At 47.2% G+C, this 24,167-nt stretch overlaps 1 long non-coding RNA gene across 8 annotated transcripts in view; it reads left to right on the top strand.

Annotated features, from left to right (window-relative positions):
• LOC147600257 (uncharacterized) overlaps window positions 1-24,167 on the top strand; it is a 55,636-nt gene that overhangs the window by 15,234 nt on the left and 16,235 nt on the right. For 6 of the 8 annotated variants that reach the window (XR_015258868.1, XR_015258870.1, XR_015258865.1 and 3 more), the window contains 3 exons: window positions 5,296-5,404; window positions 5,579-5,795; window positions 16,729-16,987. This is a non-coding gene — a long non-coding RNA (uncharacterized LOC147600257). Of the gene's footprint in view, window positions 1-5,295; window positions 5,405-5,578; window positions 5,796-16,728; window positions 16,988-20,477; window positions 20,602-24,167 lie in introns of all 8 variants that reach the window. The other 2 variants (XR_015258866.1, XR_015258867.1) reach the window with 2 other exon arrangements.

The raw sequence follows: 24,167 nt of genomic DNA, 5'->3' as shown, positions 1-24,167 counted from the left end.
AAAGCTTTGGGACTCTGCCGCTTGATTATATCTGAAATTCTTCTCAATCCTCCCCTCTATGTGTGACCCTGAGTGGTCAGCAAACAAAGGGTGATTCAGACTTAGTGTCAACCTACGGTCTTGAGGGCTCGAGCAAAGCCTTTCAGGTGAGGTTGAAGACAAAGATTGGAGGAAGGACTTGGCTGCGGAGGATCACACTTTGGTTGCTATCTTGATTAAATTAAACTAAGGATTGTGCGTGATGAACTCATGTAAAATTCATGCTCTCAACTTCCCTCAGCACTTTATTAGGTGTTTTAATTGTTTTATGCCCTTTTCTGCATGTTGTCTTAGATATGCTTTACATCAGAGACATTTGTCTACCATTGTACAATGGTTGGTGGTGAGTTTTGATCTTGGCACCAGTCTTCTGCTTTGGGAAATGTGTCAGACCAGCCCCATGAATGGGCCAGAAGAATTTGATGACCTAGCTTTGCCCAGAGGCTGCTGGCAGCAGAGAAAGTCTAATCATGGACTTCAACAGGCTCTGGATCAAGTCTACGACAAAGCTGGTGCCAACACACTGCTGTTTCCTGCAAAATCAGCCTCGCTTGGAGCAGGAATCACAAGATTTCTCGTTCAGAGGACTCTAATCAGTCCTTCTTCTGGCCTGTTAGACGGAATCCAACCCATAAGCTCTATGATTACAGCAGATACCAAAGGCCGATGTAAGGGCTGAATGACTCCTTTTATTTTAAGCATTGCTTCAAGCACAAGGTTGGTCAAAGTAGCACTGCTGGTGGAAGAGCAGAGACCTTAGGCCTCTCCGCATGAAAGATTACTTCAATTTCCAGCTACTTCCTACTTGGGGAAATATTGTTTGCAGATGGTGCAGTCGCAACACTATTGTACACTGCTCCGTGATTATCAAGATGGATTTATTACTGCAGAGAGGTTTTTCTGCTATCTTGTTTCTCCTCTTCCCTCCCCAAGGTTCACTCTCCCCTCTGTGTGGAATGGATCTGCTCAAAATCCATCCAGTGGCAAGATGCAAAAACTCAACATCTATAAACTCAACAGCCTGGTTTGCTGTTGTTTTCTTTAAATCCCAGCCTTGGCTTGGCGTGATGGACAGAAATGCCTGGGGCATCTCCAGAAATGCCTGGAGATATTTAGGCCTTTCTGGGCCGGATGTTGCAGGAAAAGCCGTTGCCATGGTAGATAGCAGCCTTGACGTGAGGTGTGTTGAGCTCTGTCACATCACGCTTCTTGGGGGAGATGGAAAAGGAAAAATGCTCAGCATTTCAGAGGGAAGGGAAGTTGTTTGCTGCAGGTCCCTGCCTTTGACTTCTTTTTGCTCTCTTGCTGGCATGAGTTGGTTCATCTACTTGCCTGGACCAGCTGCTAGAGGACAACATCAGAGGCAATTGAGGACTTTTGAAAAAATAATAAAGGATATGGATGTAATGCCATGAGAGACCAGAGCCGGCAAGAGCTACCTGGGAATCCTCCTCCATCTCCTAGTGTGGCCATGCCTGAATGGTGCCAACATCTCGCTATGGCTTCCCTTGAGGCCCCCTGTGAAGAATCCCATTTTCAGGCTTCCATCAGCCTACCTTGAAAGCTGGGACAGGACCAAAAGACCATTCTACATTCAAGCCAGCTGGGACACAACTCACAGGTGAGATGAATTTCTACCTGGCCACTGTAGTGGTGAAAACCAAAATTATTCCAGAGACCTATGACTTTGAAAGAGCCATTATCTCCTTTTCCACCCAAAGCAAAGATCAGGCAGACAGCAGTTACGCTGGGTCGGAACTCCAGGCTGGGTTACGTATCTCCAGCAGGTTATTTCCGAGTCCGCGCAGGTCTCCGTGCCCTGGTTACGCTCTTCTACATTTCCAAACTTTCTTGGCAAGCGGCAGTATTTTTGAAACAGCATCTGCGGAAATCATGGTCTTGCTTCACTGCACACGCTTGGACGATAGCCGGCTGTGGCTGTATCATGTTCGTAGCTCTTTAAATCTAGTGGTCTGCACGTAAATGCATTTCATTTATTAAAATTAGGTGAAACATAATTCTTTCCATAAACGATTGCTGTTTTTAAGACCTGCTCAATGACTTCATCTTTTTTTTTTTAATTCAACATTTAAATTACTTTTTTTTTTTTTTTTAAAAGGACTGTGTACCAGTCATTTATGTGCATACAGACCATATTTGTGTGGGTTTGGTGCTGATGGGCTGCATGTGTGTTTACAATAGCCCTTGTGTTATCCCAGCCGGCAGCCTGAAAACACTTCCAAATTATTCCACATCAGAAGCAAAGAGGGTTTGGATAGACTCCTAGGGGAAAGTCTTGAAGCGGTGCCCAAACCTCAGTCCCGGCGCTGTAAGTCAGGCACGTGGCTGATATTTTATCCACCCCAACTTGGACTTTCGCAAGCTGTTTTGTTTGTGGAGGAAGCGGGAACTTGGGAGCAATTTTAATCGGTGATTTCTTGGAGATGGGCTTCTTCCTTTTCTTTGTCCTCTTTTCCTCTCTTGACGTGTATGGGTGTCCACGTTTTCTAAGAAGTGCGGGGAAAATGCGCGCACGTAAGCGCAACGGCTAGGCTGTACGAAAACCAACCCCGTGGTGGATAGGGACTGACCCGGTTACGATTTGTGCCTTTGGAGCGATGCTGGTTTTATGCGTCAAACACTTGGATGACCGTAGGTGGACGTGTGCTAAGGATTTCCAGTTCAACTCTGTCGCTAAGGTTTGGTGTTCGCTGCAAAACCTCAAAGTGGGCTGGGATGTTCAGACATGAATGGTGCTGTAAGAACAAGCTGGAAATGCTCCAGTAAATGCTCCAGGCTTTGTCCTTGTTGAGTGTCAAGAAGGTGATGATCAAAACATCTTCTGTGAAGGAAGGGTCCTCAGCTCGGCCGCCTGGGGACCAAGTGTTGATGGACTTTTCAGGTCTGAACTTCACAGGCAATGCCCTAGGATGTGGTGTTCTGAGTCAGGTGTTTCCCAACCAAGCTGAGCTCTGGAGCTCAGAGGAACAGCTGCCCTTTGGATCCACCCTGAGGTCCCATGAGCAAGCCAAGATCTGCAGTGGTCATTCATGAGAACAAGAGTCCTCAGTTTTGTGGCTGCGTCTCAGGTTACTGTAGGTCAGCAGTGGCCAAGGATGCTGGGGAGGACAATCTTACATAAGTTGAAAAAAATGTTGTCTCAAAAAGAACCCCCTACAGCGTTATTTCAGGTCTGGAAATACCCGAGTTGTTTGCTTTTTAGCTTGACTAAAGATGACATTATTTTCAAAAAATGTTGGCGTTGCTGTGGCTTGGAAACTGAATGCCTGAGCCAGTTCTGGTCTTGGACCTTCGGCGACTCATGCAATAGCCCACTATGCTACTGGAGTAAAGATCACTTTTTAAAATGTAATTTTAAACTGGCACACATATTGATTGAGGAATGCAAAATGATTTTATTACTATATCTCATCCCAAAAGCTTTTCGTCAACTGCGGTCCTGAATTGAGAAATGTATTGCAGAAACACATCTGTCATACTTGATTATGTGAGATAAGACACGCTGTGGTGGTTGTTTGTCTCAAAAAAACATCAAAAAAGTGCAGAGCCATGCGAGAATAATATATACTAGGTTCAAAGTTAGGATCAGGTGCGTAACGTTGAACCCATCTGTGTATTGGCTAAAGCACTGGGAGAGGATTGTGCTTTGGGTGGGATAGACTAAGAGGTGTCCATCTTGGTAATTCCTTTAGTTGGACCTCCTTACAGAGGTCGTGCTCCGAGGCGGAGAGAAAGATCTAAACATCTCCATCCTGGGTGATGTGGAAGTTCAGTAGAGTAAGCACAATGCGTGCGATCGCTTGACTCCAGGATCTGGAGCTTTGAAGCTCTCTCATCTTTTCCTCCTCAACTTTCTAACAGAAGTTCAGGAATCCGGCAAGGCTGAACGACCTTGCAGAGAAAAGCAATAATTGCTCTGGAACTTGGGCCAATCCTTTTCCTCATTAGGGCAATGAAGCTTTTATCGCTCCCGCGGTAATGATGCGTTTTTAAAGCCTTTCACACCTACTTTAAATCCCAGTAAAGACCATGAAACTTCTTTGGTTGTGGCCACATGGTATCTATTGTTAAGCAGGCTGTTAAAATGAATCAGCCCGGATTAAGCAGCCAAAATTACTGCTTGCTATCGTTCGCCTGAATCTGTTCCCTCAGAGACAGCCCTGCAAAGAGGCTGAATGCTGATTAAACATTTCTCCGCCAAGCGGAGTCTGAAAAATTCTGGCAAGAACTGCCTGTAGAAAGCACGGAAAAAAAAACGTACGGGATGTAAAAAGGCTCGATGCGTCAGTCTGCTCGAATCCAAACCATCCCCTGCCGCAAAACCCTTCGTTAGCAAGCCTTCCGTCTGCCTGAGGAGAGCTTCTGTATCCCGGCCCCGAATTTCCTTGCTCTCTCCCCAGGGGCGTTATTTTGTGAGTTCATTATTGCTGCGGGCAGTAATTCACACTCCGATGCGCAGTACTATTAGCAAAATGATTAAAAAAAAAAATAAAAAATTGGTAAACGGCCTTGATTTGCCTCGGAACTCCAACTGAAGGCTTAAGCTCTTCCTTGGAGGAAACCATTCAGGGCAGGATTATGGGAAGGAAGCTTAGCACGCGTGCCTTTGAACACGCGTGTTGGCAGCAGTGGTGGAGGAGGAGAAGGATGGACCTCTGAAAGGTCTATTTGACCCCTGGGCACGCTGGATCCTTGAGTTGAAAGGATGCTGCTTTGTGCTAGCTGAGCACGTGTCTCCACAAAACCTCCAAATGAAGCTGGATGGAGAGTAGCTGTTGTGCTTGCTGGAGAAGACGGCTTTGATTTCGCCTTCCACCATTTTGCTGGTTGCCCTTGAGCCAAGGGATGTACTGGATTCGGACAGTCTGCTATGTTACCACAGTCTGGATCCAAAAAGAAAATCAACGCTTTGTTTAGATTTTCCTTTTTGACCTCTGTCCTCCTCTCCTTTCCCCTGGTCTTCCTTCTCCCCCTCTCTGAAAGAACACACATCAGGGAGTCTTAAGGGAGCAATCAGGCTTGTTAACAATGAAGGAATTTAATCTCCTGGTAATCATAGATGGAAAATCACAACACTGGGAATGTTTTCCCGTGAACAGAGGGGCGTTCCTGCCAAGGCTTGGGTTGGCTTGGAAGAAGCAGAGTGCTGAGCTGGAAAATTCGGGGGCCGGATGCTGTGGCCGGAGAAAGTGGGTGCAATGCCATTGACCTCAGCCAAACTCTGATTTGTGTCAGCTGAGGGTCCTGTGGAACCGTGCTGGGATGCTGAGGAACGCTGCTGGGTGAAGGCTTGCCTTGCAAAACACAGCAGATGATGTCTGGAATCCAGGAAAATCTGTTAAAGGTGAGTAACTTCCATGCAGGGCTAACGGAGGAGCCACCATCTCAGCTGATGGTTGTGTCAGGCAACCCAAAGCTGAAGAAATAGGGTGAAACACAAATTTCAGGACTACAGATCTGTGCCTCTTACAAGGCCTGTCATCTTGCAACTCTCAGCAATTTTTTTCTTTTCCCCCAGCAAAAACTTGTCCAGAAGCTGGTCTGAGATGGATCCTGGTGCCCAGTGCGTTGGTCAACGAGCTCAACCCTGACTTCTCCTGCCCAGGTGGCTGCCACCAGCTCTGCCCAGCCGTCGGGCTCGCACCAAATTCCCCAGGAATGGCGATTTGAATGGACCTGGTGCCAAAGTCCAGGATAATTCTTCACTTGCGGTCACACTGGAGTAATTAATTTTGGTAGGTCGTGTTTTTTACTGAAAATTGTCCGTACCGAAACAGGGACCGCAAGCGATCGTACCGTGAAGGCTGCTGTAGCTGAAGATGTGCAACTGTAGAGGTGGTTGTGGTTTAGGTTGTGCCTCTTCGTTTAGCTGAATCCGTGCAATTTGTGTGCTGATTTGCACCCGAGCTGAGGAATTATCTGTCTGGTTGGGTTTTTCTCTCGATTCCAGTGACCGGTGGAGAGACAATAATGGGTGAAGGGTATTGCAAAGGTGCAGCAACCCTCCAGCTCTCCATTGGGCCAGCAGTGCTCGTCTCCATCCCTTGCTTGGAACTCCTTAGCTTTGTAAATGAAGTTGAAAAATCAATCTAAGTGCCTTTTTGGGGGCCATCCCAAATAAAATTGGGCTGACTTGGCACGAAGGTGGGAGATGAGGTTCACGCAGGGCTTTGACTCCTTTCCACCGCTCTGGTGTTGCTGTCCTTTCAGCAAAGCTGCTGTGGTCCTGGGGGAAGGGCTTGAAGGAAGAGGGAAAGAAAAAGGAAGGATGGAAACTACTCTTGTCTAGGGTGTCAACTGCTAGAGGAGGACCAAAAAGCTCTGCTCCCACCAAGCCAGTATTGGACCCTGGCTAAACGGGATCGCATGCAGCTCACAGCCACGGCAGGATGGTGTAGGTGGGAGCAAGGCATCTTTCTAAAGACAGAAGGCTTCAGGGGACTGATGATCTTTGGGGTATTTTTGATTCCTCTCAACAATTTGCCTCTCTTTTCTCGCCAACATGGAAGTTGGACTCTGGAGAAAAAAAAAAAATATCCCGCTGCTTGGCAGATTCCCTGAGAGCCTCTCCTAGCTTTTTGTCCGAGGATATCAGGAGGCTCGCTTCTTCCCTGCCATCATCTTTTGGCAGGAAAAAGCGGTGATGGAGCCCCGGGAGACGGCGTGTTGGCTGCATCGGCTGGGCCATCAGGCAGGTCTTGGCAGCTGGAAGCCAGGGCGGCGCTTGGGTCTCTGCCTGCTTTCTGTTACCCTCCCCGAACCCAGGGTTCATTGTTGGTCACGCAGTGGGGCTGGAGGGCTCCCACAGCGTGCACACCAACGCTGAGGGCCTGGGGAGCAATTTCTGGAAGTTTCTAGGGCTAATTTCAATTTCTTTGGGACACGCTAGCCCACCTTAATGAGCAGTTCTGCCTTGCATTTGACTTTTTTCCAGGATGCCAGATTTTGGAGGTTGCAAAGAGGCAGAAAATCTGCAAACTTTACTAAAGAGGAAAACATTTAGTAAAACTCTAAACCACTGTGTATTCTGTGGTGCTCTGGAAATGCTCCTGGCATTCTCCGCTGTGAACAAGCGAGGATGGGCTAGCAGACCCTGCAACACCTCCTAGACGCCATCTTAGAATCATGGAATGGTTTGGGTGGGAAGGGACCTTCAAAGGCCACCCAGTCCAAAACCCCTGCACGGAGCAGGGACATCTCCAACCAGATCAGGTTGCTCAGAGCTCCGGCCAACCTGGCCTGGAACGTTTCCAGGGATGGGGCATCCACCACCTCTCTGGGCAACCTGGGACAGTGTTCCAGTACCCTCAGCGTAAAAAAATTTCTTCCTATATTCTCTTCTATCTCCAGATTTTACTACTAGAACTTCAATCCAGGCTGAATATCCCAGCAGAACTATTGCCTGATTGAATAGAGAGGTCATTCATACATTCCAGCTCTCCGCAGCTCAGCTTAGGGATTTATTCAGCAGTGGCTCTGGTCTGCGGTCCCATGGTGTGGCAGTGACCTGTAGCAAGGAAAACCAGAGAAATTAACTTTTCCCAAAAGAGGAAGAGGACAACAGAGATAAACAGGTGCTTGATAATCGATACCCTTATTTTCCAGATAAATATCAGTTCTCGCCTTATTTTTCCAAGCTCTCTGCCTCAGTATCTTCTGTCCTTTGGAACTCACTTGGCCGGTTGTGTGTCATTACATCTATTTTATGGTGGTGTTTTTATCTGTTAAAAATAGATTTTTTTTTTTTTTTTAAAGGAGATTTTTCTTTTTCTTTGTCTGCGCTTTACCTCATAAAAGGCTCATTGCCAAGCGTTTGAAACCCTGCGTCAATCACCGGTGTTTTCTACAGAGGGAAAGGAGAATAATTTGAATTTAAATGTGACTTCAAAACCATGAGTTTTGGGGTTTTTTTTCCCCCCCAGGGTTTGAAATAGGTTTTAAGAGTGTTTCTTATATATGTTAATGTCAAAGTAAATTGTAACTAGCTTTTTTAAGTAGAAAGTTGAAAATTATTGACAATGAGCGTTTTGGACAACTTCACTTGAAGCTCTGAAAACCTGAAAAACTGTGAAAAAACCTGGGAAACACTGTCAACATTTTTGAGTTGCTTAATTATAAAATATTCTGGGATGGGGCTTATTTATCCCCAAGGCCCTGTACTGTTGCTGGTGATCGAAACCCATCCCAGGCCGCTGCGTGATCTTCTCCTGGATCTTGCTTGGTAAAGGACTTGGTACTGGAAGCGCTGTCGCGCGGCGCCGGAGCTTGCGGTTCGTAAAATTGACTCGGAGCGAGCCAGCCTTGCGTTTTCCTCAGCGGGCTAATGCCATACCGATTTAAAAACTGAAAGGCAAACAAAGAGGAGGATTAGGCCAAACCAGTTCCCGAGCGCGTGTTGCACATACTAATGTTTTGTTGAAACAGGAGAAGGCTGAAAAAAAAAATTCTGCCTGTGCTTTAATGAGGATGCGAGCTTGCTTTCTGAATCCCTGCCTCCTGTTGCCCATCAGATAGGGGGTGTTCGAAAGGAGCCACGCTAATAAAATTATGATTTATCGCTTTGGAAAATAAAACTGTGCCGCTGGAGGAACACAGTTTGTGTAGGAGTTGTGCTAAACCCTCGGTACGATTGCTGAGCTGTCCTCCTGAGGTTGTTCAGGGGAAAGCACTGAGCCTTGCAAACGTTTCCACACAGAGGAGACTGCATCTCCAAGCGAAAAAAAAAAAGCCTTGAGATGCTTTGTGTCTTGAGTTTTCAGCTTGGCTGGACAACGGCACGAGCAGAGTTGAGCTTGGTGAGAAATGATCGCGCGCGTTTCGGATCTGATGTCTCGAATGTGGCGTGGCGTGGATCATCTTGTACTGACCCAGCTGCGCAGACTGTGCTGCTGCACGGTGGAAAACGTGTGTTCCTTAGGATTTTCCCCAAAATGTGCCAGACATGGGGTGGTAGAAACAGGTTGCCTGCAAGCGGAGGTGGCAAACCTCTGCATTCGTCACCTTTAGGAAGCAAACTTCTGCAGAATTCACCTTGACTGATGCTGTGCACGTCTCTACGAAGAGCTGTAGCATCTGCTCGTGTTTCTCCGCCTCCGTAGCCCTGCGCTCTCCCAACACTCCCACACTCCGAGCAGCAACTGCTCTGCTGTGCGGCAGTGGCACCGGCACCCCAAAAGGTGTCAAGGGGATAGGAAATGCTTTCCAGCTCCGTGCCTGTTTCTGGCAGGTTTCAAAAGTAGTTTTTCAGTGGCATTTCTTCATTTTTGTTCCCTGTGAACTCCCCTGCTATGCAGAGCAGCCCTGAAACTGCTTCAGTCGTTCAGGTGCGGGAAGAGCAGTTGTCAACGTGACGCGCCTCTACGGTGGGCTTGATGGGTGAGGATTGACCCCTCTCCGCTTGGTTTCCCTACTGGGACGCTAACGGTCTGGCTTTATAGGGTCAGGGGACACAGCAGCGAGCTGAACTTGGCCGTTAGCTCCTTTCAACCCTAGCTTGCTCCTAGCCAGTTGTTGGAGAACACGCCGGCTGTAGTTTCTGTCCTAGAAATGACATTTATGGACTTTTGACTCAAGTTATTTTTGGAAACCGTTCGCTATGGCTTGGCACTCTGCCTACTCCCTCCACCTGGAGTATTGGGAATTCGCTCTGTTTGGGGAATTCGGAGGCTTCCCCCTCCTGTGTCCGCTTTTTATTTACAGAACCTCGTACCAATCTAAGAGCGAACGGCAGTGCCAGCTTTCCATTAGAAAGCTGACGGTAATCCCCTCTGCTCGCTTTATCCAAACAAACCCGGTGTGCCACATTCCTCCTGTCTGCTCTTACGGCGGAGAAGCAGCCCAAGGAAAGCCAAAGTGTGATGTGAAAAGAAGCAAGATAGGAGAGAGGGGAAAAGTTGGCCGTCGTCTGTTTGGGGAAAAGCTGGCGTTCTGGTGGGAACGTTATGGTGGTGTCAGTCCTACGTGCTTTTGGGTCGCGGTTTGGGTGGAAATGCTCCAGTGAAGCCCTTGGAAAACCCCCTTTATGGTTCAGAATTATTTCAAATCAGTTTTGCCTGCTTAGTTGTTGATTTTTTTTAAAAATTTGTATCATGCGAACGCCGAGCCCTGAAGCTCTGGGAGTTGGCTTCCCTTTGGGGACTCCGCAGGTCTCCCCACGCTTAGCTCAGGAGCAGTCTTTAAAACCCCAGAGTTTTAGACGTGAATAAGCCTGGGTTCTTCCTTTTCAGTTCACAGCTTTTAAAGAGGACGTTTAGAAAGATTTTTTTTTTTTTTTTTTTTTTTTTCCCCTCTTTACACAGAAAGCTGGGTTTCTCACCCACAAGTCAAGAACAGAAGATTTTAAGATACAAGTATCAAAGCAGAGTTTTGATTTAAAAGACTCTGGGCTCTGTGTGCGGTATTTCTCTCCCTCTCCCCCATCTTCGCTAGGCCTCAGACAAGGCCCTTGGGATTTTTCAGCATCCTAAAGTCTGAGTCTCTCCGTGGACTCTCCTCACCAGCCTCACTGCCAAGCACCGCCATCCTGCTCGAGCTCTGCCGGCACGTGAATCGCTGGGATCGATGAGGTGGGAATGGGATTCGAGGTGATTGAGTAGTGGATGTCTGCTAAAACCAAACCTCGGCCAGTGGGAAACAGATAGGCCTGAAGCATCTTCTCCTTTGACCCACATCAGCTGGACCTGCCATCAATGCAACCTGAGTCCCAAGTTTTGACGTACGCCCCTTCCATCTCCCTCCTAATGAACAGGAGGTTACAGGGTGCCTGTCAGGGCAGGATTTGCCCTTTAGTGTCAATAACTCCTCTGACGGCCTTTTTACGCTTTCATCTCCTGGCCGTCACTGCTGATTTATGCAATTTGTGGCGCTGAGCGATGCGGCAGCTGCGGGGAGGGGGAGATGAGAACCAGAAACCTCGCAGGCTTCCTAAGAGACGTCTGCTCCAGTAATAAATCTGTTGTGGAGGAAAGCCTGCTCTGATCCTCCGTGCATGCCCTGGTGCATTGGGAAATGACCAAACACCCAGAGGATGGTCTCCAAAAGGAGACGTTGCCTCTTTGTTTCTTTCCTCTGCGGCTTTTTCGGATGCGGGAGCCTTACGACCACGTTGACTGGAAGATGCCGTTGACCCAATGATCTCCTAACGCATTCAGCTGTCAGCGGCTCTCACCGAAAGCCATTCTCCCCTCCGTCACGCATGAGCACTTGCATGTAGAGCTCCCCAGGCATGGGCTGGAGCCTGTGGGGATGACAAAAGGAACATGGATTACAAAGAAATGTAATATCTGTCAAGCCGGAGACCGTGTGGCTCTCATCAGTGATTAGAGCCACACGGTGTGAGGGGCCATACAAATTGCTACCGACGGAAATGTTCTTTGCCCTCCAGATCTTGTGGTGCTTGGCTGTTAATCTCGCCGTGGGGCTCTGGGTCATTTCTGGCACTGCTGTTGAATGCAGGAGATGTTTCCTGAGGTATTCCTCGTGTGGCGTGAGTGAGGGTGACGGAAGCGGCGGGCAGGGTGAATTTAGGGCTGGTTGCCGGGTGCCAATAAAGGCATGCGGTTGTCAGTTGAGGTGTGTCTTGGGTAGATTGACAAGATGGTGGGATGGAGACCACCTCGCCTTCTCCTCCTACAACTTGAAAGGGGATGAGGTGCCTCACCACGCAAGCCTTGACAACTCATATGTTTAAATTATGGAAGTGAAACGGGAGTACAGCAATGATGGCCTTTAGTGGAGAAGCACACTGACAGAACATGGCAGAACAAATACCAAACAAATCCATTGTCGCTATGACGATTCCCTTTCCCATTTTATCTGAAATACCTTCTGAGGACTTGCTAAATTTGCTTGCATGCTGAAATAACCAAGTAATGAACCTTTTTATTTTTGTTTTGCAAGGAAATGCTTTTTTTTTTTTTCTTCAAATTGGAAGGCCTTCTCCCATTTGTGGCTTTCTCTATCTGATTACCAATTTTCTTTCCCAAAGGAATTACAAGCTATATAGTAAAATCTCTGCTTAGGGCAGCAGATAAACAAATGAAACATGCAAGTTATTGGAATTTTGGACGGGTTGTAATACACCATAGTAAAAAAAAAAAAAAAAAAGAAGAGAGTGTTTTTTGCTTCTTGTTTCTGGCGTCTGAACTTTTAATGTGAAAGGGAAAACCTGCAGCTGTTAGTGCAGAGCCTGATGAAAGGGCTTTCTTTTTCTCCTTTCCAGTTAGGTGTCTCACCTCCCAGGGCAGGTTTGCTCAGCTCCTCACCTCATCTCCTGATGCTTCCCCATGGCCTTCTCTGGTTCTATTGTATGAATGAGATTTTTCTCTGAGTGAAAAAGCAGTTTTGTCTAAATGCCGGGTGGGTGTTTCAAGCATGACCGCTCTGGTGAGGTTCCTGGAGAGGGTTTGTTCTACTCCGACAAGAAATTGCCGTGTTGTTGGAGAGAAGAGGTTTGGTTTCACCTGAAATCACCCAGTGACATCTTCTGGATTTGAAGTGTGGGGTGATCTAGGGCCTAAAACCGTCCTTGGCGATTCTTGTGCGGGTTTTATGCATGTGGTTGTCTTAAGGAGACGAGGATAGAACCTACGTCCTAGCCACAAACTTTCTACCTGCATCTGCACCCATATGGATGTCTACAAATGGGGTGGAGAAGGTCAGCATTGTGTTTTCTCCTGCTGAAGACCAGGAGATATTCACTGAGACTGAGCCTCAACACCTACCTCTTGCTCAGGGTCGCTCGACTCGTGTGCTTTGGATGTGGTTGCTTGTGGTCTGTCTCCTAGCCAACCTCTTCCGTGCGTGGGACGTAGACCTCTATCAGAGCAAGGATGAAGACCTTGAGAGGCGTTGGGCATCCTCCAGGGTACGAAACTCTTCTGCTTGGGCAAAGGAAGGAAAATACATCTCCTGACTCCTGCATAGGCACTTTGGAGCGTCGGCAGCAAGGTAATAACACGTTAAACTATAGACTGTCTCTGCTTTTCTTGAGAAAACGGCTGACGTGGCTTCAGTGCTTAAGGTGACGTTCAGAGTGAAGCAACCAAGAGGAGTTAGCGCTCTGCTGATTTCTGGTGCCTGAATGCCTGAGGTCTATTAATTTCTAGGGGAGAAAAAAAAAAAAAAAAAAAAAAAGAGAGGTGAATTGAAATGAGAAAAACTGGTGCAATCTTGCCCGAGCCCCGTGCCTGGGGAGCCGTGTCCCATCTCTTCATGTGATGCCATGAGGCAGATACGGCTCATCCATCACACTGAGGCATGCGTCCAAGCCTTCTAATTAACGAATATAACTGGAGGTTTGGAGCTTAAACTGGTTCTGACCTGTATTTTTTAATTAAGGTGGTTTTTAATATAACCCTTGCTTCAGGTCATCTGATAATACTAATCTGGACATAATGCCTAACCTTCTTAACCCCGGGATTGTTACTTCTGCACTTTAATGCCAGTCTTAAAGAAACATTGGCCCATAAATTAGACACCGGGTCTAGAACCGGCTGTGAATTAAAACGCTCTTAAGGAATTATTAGATGGACCCCAAAGATTGGCTCCTAGCTGACGTTCTTCAGCTGCTCGTAAAAACACAAAATACTTATGTTCCCCTCGTTAACGCTGCCTCGTTTATGTTTGGTCTGCTTGCCCATGGGGTCGAAGCGGGGGTCCCGTCTTCCTATTGCCAACCCCGTGACCAATAACGGCTCAAACAGAGCAGTATCTCCAGATGCTCTTTGGGACCGTTGTTTTTGGCTGGCTGGTGGCCACCTACTCCACTTGCATCTTGGAGAGCAGAGATTTTTTGATAAGCCTAAGAGCACTGTGGAGGAAACGCTTGTTCCTATCAGCAGAGGGAACAACTGATGGAGTCAAGGGATTAACGAACGAAAACAAAGCGCTGTGCAGTTTTCTGAGAGCCTTTTTAGTGGGTTTTTTGCTTATCCTGTATTGTTCTGCGCGGAGCAGTATCACGCTGGGAATCATGGGGAGAAATGCTAATTCAGTGTTTTTATAGAGAGGAAACAGCATGCTAAGTGCATTCCTTAAGTCGGTCCAGAAACCGCCTCCTGCAAAAAAATTCATGAAAAGCACATGTAACGCTGTGTCAAGCTTGGCTTTTTTATCTGGGATAGAGAAAATATTTGCGCCAGCGGAAGAAAGGTTGCTGGGTTGTTTGTTTGTTTGCCTGTTTCTGGATAAAGATTTTCTGAAGGTGGGAAAACACCCGTCTTCCGACAGGCAGAGAGGTGCTCTCCAGCCCCTGGGCATGATTTAGGCTGTGATTTTCTAGGGGAGCCAATGAAAAAAAATATATATAGCCACATTTTTTTATTGCTTACCAATTCTGGTAGCCACCTTATGCCTGAACAGGAGAGTGAGGCAGAGAAGACGACTTCCTCATCATCCCAAGTATGATAAAAAGAAATTGAGGAATGGAAAGAACAAACAATTTGACTGGAGGAGCCTCAGGACTCCACATCATTCTCACCACTTCTCTAAAGTACAGTGTTTCAAACATTCGTGGCTCAATTTACCACCTATTTGATGGGGGGAGTGTTTACGACACATTCTCTGCATTCCTTTACCACAAGCGCTGTAAAATTGGACTTTTTCCCCCTGTACGCGATGCAGAGAATGACTTGCATCTGGAAAATTTACCTTACAGCTCGAAGGCTGAGCTCTTCTTACAGCGACTTACCTAAAGGGAAAAATCAGGAAAAATTAGGTCATGCTGAAGGGTGCCTTTCCCATGGTCATGGTTATCTATGCTCGTTGTGGCAAGAGTAGGATGGAGAAATTTGATGTTGCAGTTGACTAAATTATCTTGGAGGCAGGGGGAAGGTTGGAAGTGTGGTGATCAGACAAGGCACCAAACACAAATTTGTAAACTGGCCTCTGAGGGCATCTGGGGAAAGAGAGCAGGAAAGCGTGGATGGTGGAAGTCCTTGAACTACTGCTTGGAGGTGGAAAGATCACAGAGGAGGACGTTGTAGGAGGGAACAGTGCTGCTTGTAGCTTCACAGGGCGCTTGGAAAATGTCACTGGATGTCCATGTGCTCACAGCCCTGCAGATCTGCTGCCTGGATCAGCCGCTTGCATGTCACCGAGCTTTGGCTGTAGAGGTGTCCTCCACTGAGTAGAAGACCCAGCCAGGTACAAGGTGAAGTCAGAAAATGAGTGTTAGATTAGTGCTTTCTAAAGACGAGAGGGTTTAACCATTACGATAGATGTTTGAAGGATCTCGTGCATTTTTTGTCTCAGCTTTGTCTCAAGCTTATGTCCATCTTGCAGTGGCAGATTCCTTTCCAGCCCTGGGCTATCGAACTTGATGGAGGAATTTCTGGGTGAAAAGCATGGCCTGCTCTAACGTAGGAGGCCAGGTTGGGTGTTCTCATGATTTCTTCCTGCTTTCAAAGCTTCTGATTAAATCTGTGTTGTTTCCTGCAAATTGGGAGCCAAGCCCAGAGGGTGAAATTCCACCTTCATTCCTGCACGCTGCCTGATTGCGAGGTCTTAATTGGTGCGGAAAGGGGAATCTCTCCTTTCGCAAATATCTTCTTGTCTTAAGACAGTAGCCTCAGCTTCCCATCAAACCTTCTCCTACAAGACAACAGTGCCCTAACTGCCCCAACTCGAGTGGAGTTGCTGCCGTCTCTCTTGATGATATACGAGGGTGTCATGACTCGTTACGTCACGTCAGACGATGTGGTGGGATAACGAGAGCTGATGGGATGCGGCAGCAGTCGTTTTGAAATGGAGGAAAAAAAAAAGGGTTCTCTGTGCACCAGAGAACACATCTGGTTTGTGGCATAATTCAAATTAACTTGCGGGAATTCACTACATCTCGGGTGTCTTCCTTGGTGACACACAACATAGAAATGCCGTGTTGGAAAGCTTTTTTGAAAGCTCAGCAGCCAGAGCGGTTTTAAATTGCTTTTGCTTTTTTTATGTTAAAAAAAAAAAAGAAATTCTGATGACGATTTCCTACTCTTGACTGATTTTACCTAATTTGCGCTCGCGCTGATTGCAGTTTTATAAACAGGAATTCCAGGGCTATGTATCTCTCCACCAAGAGGGCAGACGTTTATCTTTTCCGCCTTTCTCCTGGATGAAATGCCAATCGCCTGCGTTGAATCTCTCCACACAGAGTGATGCTGGGACACCAGAGAGCGGCCATGCCCGCTGTTGCCCGGCTCGCACGGGAACCCTCCCAGTCCCCTTTGCAGGGAGTAGAAGTTTTGAGCCTCTCTGAGCTTTGTAGAGATTGCAGAACTCAACAGATCCTCCCTGCAAGAACATCTGGCAAAGACAAATCCTCGTAGCTTGATCGAGGGTGGTCCTCTCGGAGTGAGTCTTCCACGTGGGATGTACGCTACAGGTAGCTGCAGAAAATGACTCCCTGTCTGGTCTGGTGGGTCTCACATTGGACCATAAGTGTGGGGAGATGGGTTCTCTGCCATGGGCCTGCTGGATGAGCAGGGACGGTCATGTCACCTCCTGTGCCTCAGTTTCCCCAGTTGCTGAAATGGCGACAATGATGTTCTTTCCGTGTGATACTTCAAGACTCCCAAGGAAAGGTTGGGAGTTGTGGTCCAACATTCATCTTTTGCTTTTTCTACTTCATTTTTTGAATCTATTTCACCATTTTTCAATCATTTTTATTTTGCCTCTCTCCAGTTCCACCCACCCCAAATGTCACGGCTGATGCTTTGACTACAGCTGAGCAAGCTTTGTGCATGGGAAGAAGCACCACAAGAGAGAACGTCTTTTCTGCACCTCCCCTTGGGAAAGACTTATTTTGTGCTTAACTGTTCTGCATATGGGTGCCAGAACTTGGAAGAGGAGTAGCTGTTGCATTCCTCGTTCCCTCCCTGGTCCAGGAGCCTGTGCCAGACCGTCTCCATCACGATCACCAGATATCAGCTCTCTGTAACGTGTGAGTAGGTGCTGGGAATGTTTTGAGACGGGTGTTTTAGGGTTTCCTGTGTCGTGTTTCTGAGGGTCAACCTGAAAAATGCGAAGAGCCTTCCACCTTCAGCTTTTGGCTGACTGCTTCCTTCCTCCCTCAGGCTATTTCTTGCTGTCCTGGCTCCTAGGATTTGGGCTTGGGAAGGCAGCTGGAGGCAATCTAACGATGCTAACTAAAAAAAGTGGTAGTTTCCCATTTTTTTAAGCATCTATGCTCTAGGCCTGCACTCCCTCTGTTTATCCAGTGCTGGCTTTAGCTTTTGTTGAACCCTGGTTTAACTCACTAACCTGGCAAAAAAGGGATCCAACAAAAACACTGCGTGTCCTTTGAGAAGGGTGCCCCAAATTCACCGCGGGTGTCACCGAGCAAATGATGCTGGGGCTGAGTCCTTGTCCGTTTGCTGTGTAGGAGCTTTGGTGGGGTGAGTCCTTCTGAGCTCGTGGTGGTTCTTGGTCCTTTTCCTTGCTCTTTTCTCTCCCTCCCATGGCTGCCATACTTCTGTTCCTGGTTTTTGGGGATTAGGAGGCAAGAAGTCCATCTGCCCCAGAGGCATGTTTAGCCTTGCAGCATTTGCAGTGTGCAGACAAGAGTTTTGTGTCAGCATCATCCCGTGTGGTGTTCGGTGTCATACAAAAGCCAGGTTCTTTCCCCACGTCCCCTGCTTTAACTGGACTATTCGTTAAAAATGAATAAAAGGGGTGAGGCGTCTCCAGCCATATTCGGATACGGTCGTGAAATAGTGCCTGAGGATGGAAGGAGAGAGATCCAGTGTTGGTGATTAATCCTACCTCTGGCTCGTTTTGGCTGTGAGAGGTACCCCCAACCTTTTAAATCAACATGGCAGAGGAGCAGCACCCTGCCAGACCTTTGCAGCCCCGGCAGGCAGAAGCTGCAAGGGATGAGAAGAGTTTAGTGCTCCTCATCCATCCGGAATCAAGCGAATACCCGACCAAAGCGTGACCTTTCCTTTGCGCTGGTGACCCCTTTGACTTGGCTGGAAGAGGATGGGTGGCAGATGTTAGAGATCTCGTCTTGAAGGGGGAAACTGTTCTCTAAACAAAATCCTCCTTCGTGTCCTGCGGTTTCCTAAAACTGCTCATTTGTCAACTACAGATATTTATCTGCCTCCTCCTAAATGTGTGTGTCCGTCTATAAATACGCATGGGTGTAAACATATGTATATATAGAATGCTTGGTTCCATTACCCGTATGTCCAGGTTATTTCAACAATAACAGCAGTTCTGGGGCCAGAAAATGCATCATTATTAGAGCTCAGCCTTACAAGTATCATAAATTTTTTGATGTCGGCACGTTAGTGGCTTCTCTAGTGTCTTGCAAGGATGCTAAGCATCCTTACTACCTCATCCGCAGACGTTCTAGATATCAAATTAATGTATGTTGATTTTTGTGCTTTTTAGTTTATGAACAGGAACCCCATGCTTCATCATGGGGTGATTTTGCAGATTCTGGAGTCTGGGCCAGTGGTTGGGTGGGAGAAGATAGACCCAGCCTAGCAAGCCGCCTTCCGTAGCTCTTGGGACCAGCCCTACAGTCCTGTGGGGCAGCGAACATGGGACGGGCCGAGCAAGACCAAGGAGAAGCAGCAAGGAGAGGGAGCTTGGAGCTACAGATGAGCCAGGACAAGCTGGTGAGAAGCCAGCACGACCTCTGGAGGTCTGTGGATGTGCCGTTCGTGCCAACCTTTGCTCTTTTAGCAAAGAATATTTGAGGGCTGGCTCAGGGATGTCAAAGCAGATGCCAAATCAAGGTGTGGCCAAGGGCATTTTTTGCGTCTGAGCAGCCTCCCTTCCTGCTGGGGAAGAAGAGGGTATTTTTCCCTGACTTCCCCTCTGGATCTGAAGTTTGCTCTTGCGGTATTGAGGCAAGTTTGTTTATTGCAAGTAATCTAAATATTGTGTCGTATGTGTATTGAAATCTATATGCACAGCGACAGTTGCTTGCCTAATCTATTTTTTTTTTTTCTGTCCTGCAAACAATTTGCTCACTTGCTTCAGTGTAAATCAGGAGTATGTTCTCCAGTGTTGATAAATTCTGGGCTCATATAACCCCGGTAGGGCAAGAACCGGGCTCTATGTGTTTATAAACAGTGAGAGAAAAGATCTATCTCTGTACACGGAGTTTACATTCCACGTGGGTTCTCTTATCAGGGTGTCCAATAAAAGAAAAGATGCATTTCTTCTCCAAAGGCGCTGGAAACATCTGGCTGGGTGGCACCATCGCTGGATGCCATGCGTGGAATCCAGAGGAGGTCAAGCATGATGCGACAGCCCCGTTAATTTGGGGTGCTTGCTAGGGACTAACAAGCTCCGTGATTAGGTAAAATCAATCAAAAGTGGAAAATCTGGGCCCTGAGGCTCTTAGAAAAAGGCTTAGGTGCTGGGGAGAACTTATTAATTAGTTTGGAAGGTGTTTAGGGGCTTTTTTTTGTCATGGTTATCTATCCTCAGCTGTCATCCCATGCAATTCTTAACTCAATTGGAAGACGTTTTGGCAGGTTTCTAATAGTCTGAGGTTCAGAGAAATTATTTTAATTGTTAAATGTTACTGTTGCCTGCTCTCCTGTCCCAACATTTTACTGTTCCTTCACGAGGTGTGAAGGCTTCTTCTTAGCAGTGATTAGAAACTGGCTGGATATGGGAAAAGAGGACGCTATTACCTCTGAAAAGGAGAAAATAAACAAAAAAAATGTGAGTAGTTCATGCATGCACGGGCTTCTGCATCTTAGATTATCGGTTCTGCAAGACCTTGCTGTGTTTCTGATGTGACATGGGGTCCTCTGATTAGATTGAAAGGATGAAAGACAACCCAACAAATCCAATTCTGTGCATTAAGTGCAAAGTCCTCTTTGGGCCAGTGTTGAAGTGCTCTTTCCACCCAAAACAGGTACAAGGCCATGTAATAGACTTCTGTTAATTATTTTGAGGGCAAGTGTTGGAAAAGGTTGGAGAATGATCGTATCTTTTAAGCCCCACAGGTAATTTTTAACAGTTGGCCATTGGTGTGTAGAGGACAAGCTTCTGTGTGCCCACCCCAAATCCTTCTAACAGGATCATTAAAGTTACAAACATCTGAACAACTGACTCTTTCAAATACCTCTTCCAAAAACCTAAACGGGCTGGACTCAACAGCCCTTGACCTTGAGATACCCAAGGAAGAGAAACGTTTCCAACAGATTTCCAAATATTCCAAGCTAAGAAATGTGTTAGGTCTCTAATTCACCTTTTTAGGCAATGGGTAAGGTCACGATAACCCTTCTGGGTGCTACAGCAGTGTATCCATCAGCACAGTGACACGTTCATTCACTTGTGTCTAACAAAAGTCTCAAGGCTGTTTTTCCTTTCCTTGCATTTCTGCAAAGGTAAAAATTCTTGAGGGGGGTGTGTGTGTCAGTATTCGTCTTTCACCTCTGGGAAATATTCTTCTCTGTAACCCATAGTTTGGCTCCTCCATTTACATGGCTCTTCGTTGTACAACGTACTCTTCACCGGCACATTGGAGTGGCTACCTATGGACCCATTCTCGAAGATGCTCAGCGGAAATCTGTTGGACAAACAAATGAGGTGATTCTTCCTTCTTCTGTCATATCCTCTGTTTGGCTTGTTTTGTTTTTATCAAAAAAATGGGCTGGAGAGAGAGGTGATGCTCCAGTTGATGCAGCTGTCCCGTGCCATCACCAACTCCTCCTTTAACATCTTTGATAAATGACCCTTGATGCCAGTTGCCTACCATCCTGCCGGGATCACTGACCTAACCATGCTCTCTCTTTTAGGAATGAGGACAAAAGCAAGATTTAGGGGAAGTCACCAGACTTATAATTCTTCCCACGTTTTCCCTATAGCTGTTAAACGTACGTGGGGCATGCTGTCGGTCATGAACCCTACGAGCTGGTCCTTGGCTGCAAAGCTCCCTAAAGGAGGAATTTTCCCACTGCTAATCTTTTTGGCAAGGAGCGTAGCCTCGCTCAACGCAATTGTTATTTTTATCCATCGCTGAATGCTTTGCAGCTCAAGCTGGGTGGTCTTTGAGACGCCGTACACAATTAACGTGGGCTGAGTCAGGGAATGGGGAGGTATTATCAGGGAGAAGGAACACACGAGCGTGGGACCAGCTGAGTTCCTCTGATGCTCCTGGGACAGTGTGGTGGCTGACGGTGAGCTGAGGCCGCTCCTCGCGTGGTTCAGCAGAGAGACTGTCTTATTCGGTGACCCGTACCTACCTGTTGTCCCTCTCTTGGAGGAAGAGCTACGTGGAGCTGTTGGTCCCGGCAGAGTTGCATCAGGTCAACAAAAATCTGACTGGACTGGTCTTGTCAGAAATGGGGCTGAGGGCTTTGTCCTCAAAAAGCCCATCTGAGTGGTGCAAACTAAACCCATCTGTCATGGGCAGAGCTGATCAAAGAGGACTTCTGAATATGAGGCAAACCAAGAGAAGGCTGATGGGATTGACTTCAGAGCATGGTCTCTGATGCAAATAACACCGTGTCTTGCTGAGAGCCCCCCGTGGCTCATAATTCACTGTTGGGCAAAGCCAGAGGGAGATCTCCTAGGCCTCTGCTCCTCAAGGGTGGTTCTTTGGCCTTGTGGGCTTGTGTGTGGCCAGAAGAAAAGTGACCCCCACGGTCTGGTGACCACTGGGAAGGGCCAGCAGCAATGGCATTTCTGGAAGGATTTTGGGAGCCTTCTCTAGCAGACACCCTAGATCTGTCGACAGTGGGACACACTTTGAGGACTTCCACTTCCCTAGATATTTCTTTAAAAGAGAATTGAGAGGGAGATAGGGTGGAAATTACCTTCTGCAAGCGATCTTTTTTTTTTTTTCCATGCTACTGAAAGCATTTTACAAACAACTGATTAAGTTTTGCATCATCCCGTGGCAGCTGTGAATGGTAATAGATCATTGCTTTATTTCCCTCTTCATTTCTTCAGTCTGGAAACCTCAGCTAGTCATCAGCAAATCAGGAGGTGCAGGCGGTTAATGAAACATGTAATTGAAAAAGAAGGGAAAAATAAAATCTCTGTACGCGTGAGAAGTTATGGAAATCCCCATACGCTGAGAAATAGATTAGTGACAGGTTGGAAAAATCACTTGAGTTGTTCGGTGGTGTTTCGTGGATGGATGCAGCAAATATCACTGGCTTGGCCCAAGAGCCATAGGTAGTGGTAGCCCATCCATGGATGGTGTGATTTTGGGGGGTGCTGCCTTGTGTGAGATGGGACACTCACGCCCCACTGATGTGCTGGAGCTTGATTCGATTGAATTGCACATCCCATCTTGAGGTGAAGGCCAATTGGATGTGACATCAGAATTTAAGCCGGGCTGATGAGATCCTGCCTGGTCTTGGACTCAGTCCTTAATTTCTTTCGCATGCCTTTCTCTTGGGAAGCTCTGTTACCCTTTAAATAAACCCAGCGGTTTGTCAAGGGAATGACTGGCACGTATCCAGGAGACCGTCGTCTTAATGCTGCGGGCTACTGTGCACCACCAAAATAGCACTGGCCTCCTCTGCCCTCCCTCAGGGATGGAAGAGGGCTTGTGCATGTGTCCCGTCTCCGGGTGCTCTCCCTGTCCAGCAGACACTGCTAGGATGTTCAACAGCTGCTGTGCTTTTGGGACAGGAGGGTCTGCATGTTGGATGTTTGCCCGTCGTTGGGTGGAGACCACCGGCTCCTTAGCTCTGGAGCAATGAGCTGCGAGGGGAATACAGCCATCCGAGTTTCCCCAAGTCAATATTTATCTTTGGAGGGATCCAATTTGCTCTTTCCTCCTCTTCCTCCATCTACAACCTCTGCCTTTTTGGTTTAAACCATCGTGCTGCAGGAAAGCCCAAAGGCTGCAGCATGGGCAGACGTGCAAATATCTGGATTGGCGCAGGACGTAAGGCTTAGAGGGATGAGGTGACCCCAGGAGAGGCACGGCGATTCAGCTCTTTTTGATTAAGTTGTTTTTTTTCTCGGTTTTTCAGGTGGAAAAAAATATTATCCTAAATAGCACTTTTTCTTTATTTTCCTTCCACCTCATAATTTTCCATCTCCTCACCAGAAAAACAGGAAGGAGGATTTGTGAGGGGGGCTAAACAGATGAGGGTTGTTTAATTTAGTGAGGAGCAGAGTCAGGGGTGCCTTGGTGGGGTTTATCAAATAGCAAGTGGTGCAGAGAAGGTCGAGAAACCACTGCTATTTACCAGCTCATATGATTTACCGGACACTTGATGCTACTTGGAGGGAGGGGTGGAAAAATAAATAGTATTTATATTAATATATTCTTGAGTGATGATGTTAGGACGGGTTGTACCCAGACCTTGGTAGGATCACCTCTCCGTGGTCCTCAAGGGTTTGCAGTATCGGCTTCTGCCAGCCCTGGTAGGCAGCCAAAATAATTTCTGATGGATACGAAAATTCAATCTCTATTTGGCAAAACTTTTAGGATTTAAGCCTGTCCTAAGGCTGAACTTTTAAAAGATGATTTAGATGTTTTGCGTGGTGACCTGGTAGGATCAGGATGCAGCAAATGATTCATTGAAAAAAAGGACTGGTTGGGATCGGGAGCGAGAACCAAGGGTGACTGGGCACTGAGGAGCTGGTCCTGGGGAGGACCTTGGGGCCAGGTTTGCCTGTGTGCCGTACTCAGAAGGAGGAAGGATTTTGGGGGACTTTGAGCAGGTTTCATGGGCGCCTGCAAATCGTTATGGAATCATAGAATGGTTAGGGTTGGAAGGGACCTTCAAAGCCCATCCAGTCCAACCCCCCTGCAAGCAGCAGGGACATCTCCAACCAGATCAGGTTGCTCAGAGCCCCGTCCAACCTGGCCTTGAACGTTTCCAGGGATGGGGCACCCACCGCCTCTCTGGGCAACCTGGGACAGTGTGCCACCACCCTCAGCGTAAAATTTTTTTTCCTAATATCCAATCTAAATCTACCTCCCTCTATGGAGAGATTCGCTTTGCAGAAGCATACAGCTGGCTTGCTTCTTTGCGACATTGGTAAAAAAGAAAAATCATACATACGTGTGTGTGAACTGCAGGGAATTGGCAGCGCTGAGACCATCCAGGCGGAGTTAAACTGAGCGTGGTACAGCCTGTCATGTAGTATCTTCTTACAAAAGCCATGCATAAATCATTTTGATGAAA

Source organism: Chlamydotis macqueenii, chromosome 6 (genome assembly GCF_036417535.1).
Source record: "Chlamydotis macqueenii isolate bChlMac1 chromosome 6, bChlMac1.mat, whole genome shotgun sequence".
NCBI classification, from domain to species: domain Eukaryota; kingdom Metazoa; phylum Chordata; class Aves; order Otidiformes; family Otididae; genus Chlamydotis; species Chlamydotis macqueenii.
The sequence above is the reverse complement of the archived record's forward strand: the minus strand, read 5'-3'. Positions and strand labels throughout refer to the sequence as shown.